At 37.4% G+C, this 6,161-nt stretch overlaps 1 pseudogene; it reads left to right on the plus strand.

Moving 5' to 3' along the window:
• Positions 1-152: 152 nt before the first annotated feature.
• The window catches only part of LOC101574196, a 46,534-nt pseudogene continuing 40,525 nt past the window's right edge, over positions 153-6,161 (plus strand).

Here is a 6,161-nt window from a genome sequence, read left to right on the forward strand (position 1 = left end):
GAGAGAGAGAGAAAGAAAGAAAGAAAGAAAGAAAGAAAGAAAGAAAGAAAGAAAGAAAGAAAGAAAGAAAGAAAGAAAGAAAGAAAGAAAAACAACCTCGGTCACAAAGATACAAATCTCTGAAGAAGTTAGATCCCAAGTTCCTTAGGAATATGCGTTTTTCCCAGAATCACAACAAGAAGGGCTTCAAGAAGATACAAGCAAGCAATGCCAAGGCCATGAGTGCACGCGCCGAGGCTATCAGGGCCCTCATCAAACTCAAGGCAGTCAAGCCCAAGATCATTCCAAAGGGAGTAAATCACAGGCTCACTTGACTTGTCTATAATGCCCACCCCAACCTTCGGAAGCATATCCACGCCTGCATTGCCAACAGTCGCAGGGCTTACCAGCCAAAGGTCCAGGGTCCAGGTGAGGCTCAGGCTCTAGCTTCTGCTCCATCCCAGGCTCCCAAAGGTGCCCAGGCCCCCATGAAGGCTGCACGGTGAAAGCCTATCTGCTGATATAAAAACAGAAGGACTAATATGGCCCTTTGGATGCCATCTGTGGATGGCTGGTGTCCACCTGTGCTCTTTATACAAATAAACCTGAGGCAGTAAAAAAATCAAACAACAAGGTGTTGTAAAGGAAGGTTCAGAGGAGTTTAAACTGTAGTAGTCACTAACTGGTAACAGGTAAAATCTCTACTTACATAAGAATTGATAATTAGACTTTTATATGTCTGAAGGAAAAGCACTTAATAATAACAAATAAAATTGGTGAAATGTTGGTAAACATAAGAACATCATTCAGGATCTCTGCTGAGTGGAAGACACCAGATCATTAGAACAAATAGCAAAGTGCAAAGTAATCCAATTTGCACAAAAAAAAATTAGTGGTTGCCTAAAACACATTAAGAGCAGATGTGTTAAGTTGTACCTATAATGTGCAGTAAGTGATTCCAAAGTTTGCTTCGAGAAAATAATGGATGAATAAAATACTAATACAAAAGAAGTCCTTGGAAATTTTAGAAGGTATATTAGAGACTATCTGATTTCTTATCATTTTTCTTTTAAGAATGGTGTTTTTGTCACGTGTCTCAGAAATACTGACCTAACTAAGGCTAATCACAACTTTTCCTATCTTTAATTTTAGAATTTTCATGTGTATAGTGCATTTTAAATCAACATTTTATGTTACAACAGATAAAGCGTTTAAACTTTTCAAGTGCAGTGTTATGATTTAATTCTGAATTGTACCCTAAAAGTTTAATGTGTTCAGTGTCAGTAGTCTTGTACTGTGACTAAACTGTGAGGGTGCTATGCTTTTGGGGGAATTAATAGATATATTGATGAATTTACAGCTAACTATTACTGTGAGAAGTATAATCTCTCTCTCTCTCTCTTCCACTCCCTCTCCCAATCCCTCTCTCTCCCTCTCTTTCTCCTTCTGTCTCCCTCTGATTTCAATGAGTGTGTTTTTAAAAAGACTATTTTTGTTTCACCCACACACTCTCACCAGGATATTTTTTTCCTTAGAGCTGGACATGCATGCATAGAATGAACAATCTGAACCAAGAAACCAAGACAAACCCATCCTCAAGGTTTCAGACATCCAGACTTGATTATAATTACAGGAACATTCCTGATAGATATATGTGATGTTTAAGCTTCATTTGCATCAACGTGATTGGTTTGAGGCCACTGCAGTAATGAATAGAGTACACGTCTTGGTTTGTGGTGTGGCAGTCAAGCTTGACCTTGGGTTCTGTATCTGCTCCCTGGCTTGTCCCTCCTGGTGCTACCTCCTTCTCTGCCTCCCAGTTGCCATGCATGGAGCACCTTTGCTGTACTGCACCATCCTGATGTGATGCTGCTGCTTGGACTCACCTGGCCATCCACTCAATCTCCTGAACCATGAGCCACATTTAACCTCTTGTACTTTAAATTGTGAGTGTTGGCTTTTGTTCAAGTATTTTTTCTAAATTTTTTTTGTTCATTTAAGGAGATACCAGGGAGGTCAGGCTTGCCAGGCAGGCACTGAATACTGAGCCAAATTCCCAGCTCCTGTTGTTCACCCCTTAATAACAGTGTTAGAACTGTGAAATTTTCCTTTATCCCAGAGAAATACTGTGCAAATCTCCTCATAATAGTTGTTAACACTGTTCAAGCAAAGACCCTTGGGAGTCTACCTTCTTGACTTATGTTTGATTTTTGACTCACTGTGCTAAGAAGAACTGCACTTAATGGGGATCATGAGATGTCTTCTAAGAGGGCCAGAAAGAATAAATGTAAAACCTGGGCATGTTTTAGTCACTTTTTAACATGGTTCAATGTTTGAGGAAGTTGATACAAAACAAGTGACAAAAATGATCAAATATCCTAAAAATTCTCATCTAGATGGTGAACAAAATCCGAGCCAGACTCCCCTTGGGGTTGGGAAAGGAGCAGCATTACTCACATTATCAAGGATACTACGTTAGATCATTTTTGAACATCCCATAATGTTACTACATATTGTTTGGATTCAGAACCACTTATAGAAAGACTTTATGTATGTCCATAGGGAACTTCTTTGACGCTGATGTTTTGTGAGATTGTGATTTTTCTGGTCAATTTGACTGCAAAAATCAAGATAACCACTGACTGTCAAGGCCTCCTTACCCCTCCTTCCTTTCATTCATATGCCTTAAAATACGTGGAAGTTTTTTTCCTCCCTGATTTTTCTGACACCTTCCTTTCTCTCACTTGCACACTGGCCCACATGCTTCTGAGCAACATACCAGTGCTCAGGATACTTCTTAATAAAATGCTCTTCTGCAAGATCATCCCATAGTTTCCATCTCAGCTTAAAGTTCTGATGTTTAAAATGAGTTCTTGGACTAGGCATATAGCTGAGTAGCACAAGTGCCTGCCTGGGAAGTTCAAGGTTCTAAGTTATATTCCTGGTACCAAAAATGGATAAATAAAAAAATAAATCAGTTCCCACAGGGATCCTAATAGTCATTCTCACAAACCTGCATTTCATCTTTCACAAAGTATTTATTTATATACCATTGAATGCTCTAGATTTATACTTTGGGGGGTTATCTACTGAGGAGCTTGTAGACAGAATCCTGGGGGGCAGATACCATCACATTACAGAAGACAGGGAATGGAAGTTCTATGAGTTTCTTTGCTCTCTCCCCCTCTCTTTATAAAGTTACCAGATTTCAACATATTGTAATGATCTCACATAATCACTTCCCCAAGACCTTACCTCTAAACGCAACAGTCAGGATGTTTCCACCTTGTGAGTACCTCACGAAAGGTAATAAATTTCAACATATGAAGCCTTGGTGTCAAACCACAGAAGGATCATTTGCTGACTTTTGTTAGATGTCAACTTTATACTTAGAAATACCACAAATAGCTTCTTATAAGTTTATTACAGCAATCGAATATGATGTATAGTGATCTTTAATTATATTTTCTTAAACCTTTGAATGTCATCTAGCCCTAGTCTAACATACTCATTAAAATAAGTTAAATAATTGGAAATCTAAGGCCTGTAGAATAACTACCACAATATACTGATGCAATATATTTAGGTTTATTCTAACACATAGCATTATTTTGTATATAATACTACAGATAAATTACTTCCCTACATATGATAATAATAGCAATCTTTTAACAGCAGCTAAATTGTAAAATACATGCATAAAAAGCACCCAGAAAATAATTTAGACCAAACAAACAAATGTGTATTCCTTAAAAATATAATGAAGGCCATAGATCTATTCACTCTTACTAGATTCTAGACTTCCCTCAGGAATATTGTTTGAACAGTTCTCATGCTAAGCAAGAATTGAATTTTTACTCTAATATCAGTTACTCTAGTCCACAATTCTGTGTACTAGTTTGTTCTCTTAGGATTATTAAATAAATGCAATTGATAATTTCAGTATCAAATCTCACTGAATTTCTTCTTTCACTTAATGTCACTGTATGCAATGACTCTTCACTGATCACATGAATACTTTGTTCTCTGAAAATTAGAAATTAAGTATGATCAATGTTTTAAATTATCCAGCAAAAAATAGTTTCATGTTTTACATCCTCATGTTTCCAGAGTAATAATTTTAAGCCATCTAACAAAATGCTTATTGTTTCTCATAAAGATACCCATCATGGTTAAATAATGTAAAATTTCACCAAGCTATATTTCTAATATTACACATTTAATAAATTCAAAGTGACAGTTCACTTGTGATTATTAATCGCTCTTTTCATTCTTTCTGTTGGAGGCCTTATATTTCTCCTTTTTCCTCTTATCTTTCTTTAGCCCACGTGTCATGAAATTGGAAAACAAGCACTTGCTCAAACGGCATCAATATTTTCCTCACTTTGACTCAATTTTAAATAAGCTTTTTGATTATAGGCTTTGATTTTCTTTTCATAGAGCTGTTTTAGAAAATTTGTAAATTCTTTCTCTGCTTATTGTACACATAAACATTTTTTAAGGCTTGCCAGTTTTGCAAGGCAGAAATGCCTTGCTCAAAGACCGGAGGGCTTTCTTTTGAAATGTAGTCTTCTGCAAAGAGAGTGCTTTTGTCTTCCAGTCTGCATGAATTGGGAACTATGTTCCATAGGTGCCAATTAACAAACACAAACAGCTTTTTAAAAGACTGAAGAATTTTCATGCAGGAATAACTTACTGTAAAAAGTGGCAATTATGATATGTGCTGTATACACCACTTTGATCAGCCTCCCTAATGTCTTCCAGCTCCTCGTCACAGTTTGTTTAGGTTCTCTCATAGGAGAGATGACAAGAAAGAAAGCACTGAAGGAAAGCACTTTGTGTCTATTTTCATGCTCAAGCTACCATAATACAGAACAGTTTGTCTCTGATAAAAAAAAATACGTATGTGGTTTTCCCCATACAATGAGCAAAAATTGGATAGCTGGTTGTTCAGTTCACTTCCAATACCATCGGCCTGGAGTTAGAGTTGGGTTCCATGTGTTAAGGGCTCAGTCCCACAAGTTGCTTGCCACTGGTGCCAATCACATGTGCCAGGTTGTACCTGTGCTTCCATATATAAGCAGAAATTCCCTTAACCTACTCTATGGGTTCTGTTAATTTGCTAGTACTTAGTTGATTTGTTCTAAGATTCTATGGAGATCTTTTACTCACGGTTAGATATTTGTTACATTGGTAAAGGACACCAAAGGCACTGAAGAACAGCCCTATGGAAGCAAAGTCTACCTAGGACTTGAGCTATGGGAAAACACGTGGGCTTCCACACTTTACCTTCAGGCAACCTCCAGTGTGTTCAGAAATCCAAAAGCTTTCCCCATTGTTCCATTGATTTACTTCTGTAGGTGGCCTCTTTTTATAGGCATACTATTTACTTTCTTCACCTTTGTCGACCAACTCAATGCTCAACTCCTCATCCCTCCAAGATTCGGGGCCGAGGGACTGAAATTTCAAACTTCTGATCACTAAAGAGATCCCCTTGACAGTGCCTTTCCATCCAGTGCAAGGAAGAGTTGCATCAGTGAGGTAGACGGTGCTTCCATTGCCCAGGAAATGCTAAAGGATTTAGACTCGTTGGATCAGATACTTGTGTCGCTCAGAAATGCCAAAGGTCCCATGAGCTCTGTATTAAGACACAGATTTGACAAGCAAATACTAGAGCAAAGGATTCTCCCAGAGCTGTACCCAAGTGTTTCGGAACTCTGTATGCCAACCAGGGGCACAGAACACAAATGTATCTATGATTATATCACATCACTGAAAATCGAGAAGCTCAAAATATTTCCTCATAAGGGTTTGATCTCATTATGTATCTTTAAGCATTTTCTAGCTTTAGTGTATCTCTTCAAATCAGGTATCTGACACAAGATTCCTAAACTTGAGTTTCTAATGAGAAATTGTGTTTTAAGAACTAGACAGAACATTTGTATCCAAATTATAAAATACTTAAATGGCATATTTCTTTCTAATTATACTTAGTTTTGCTTGATTGCTGTGACTTATTAATGTAGCTGTTTGTCTTTTTCTCTTTCTAAAAAATGGTGCCATTGTGTTATTCCTTATTCTGTGTTTGTACATCGGCTCCTTCAATTAGAGTTCCTTCTTGATCTCTATAATGTGGCTTTTCTTTGGGGTTTTGTATAGTGAGATTCTTTAGGTCATCACTT

This window comes from Octodon degus, unplaced genomic scaffold (genome assembly GCF_000260255.1).
Source record: "Octodon degus isolate 3935 unplaced genomic scaffold, OctDeg1.0 scaffold00159, whole genome shotgun sequence".
Lineage (NCBI taxonomy): Eukaryota > Metazoa > Chordata > Mammalia > Rodentia > Octodontidae > Octodon > Octodon degus.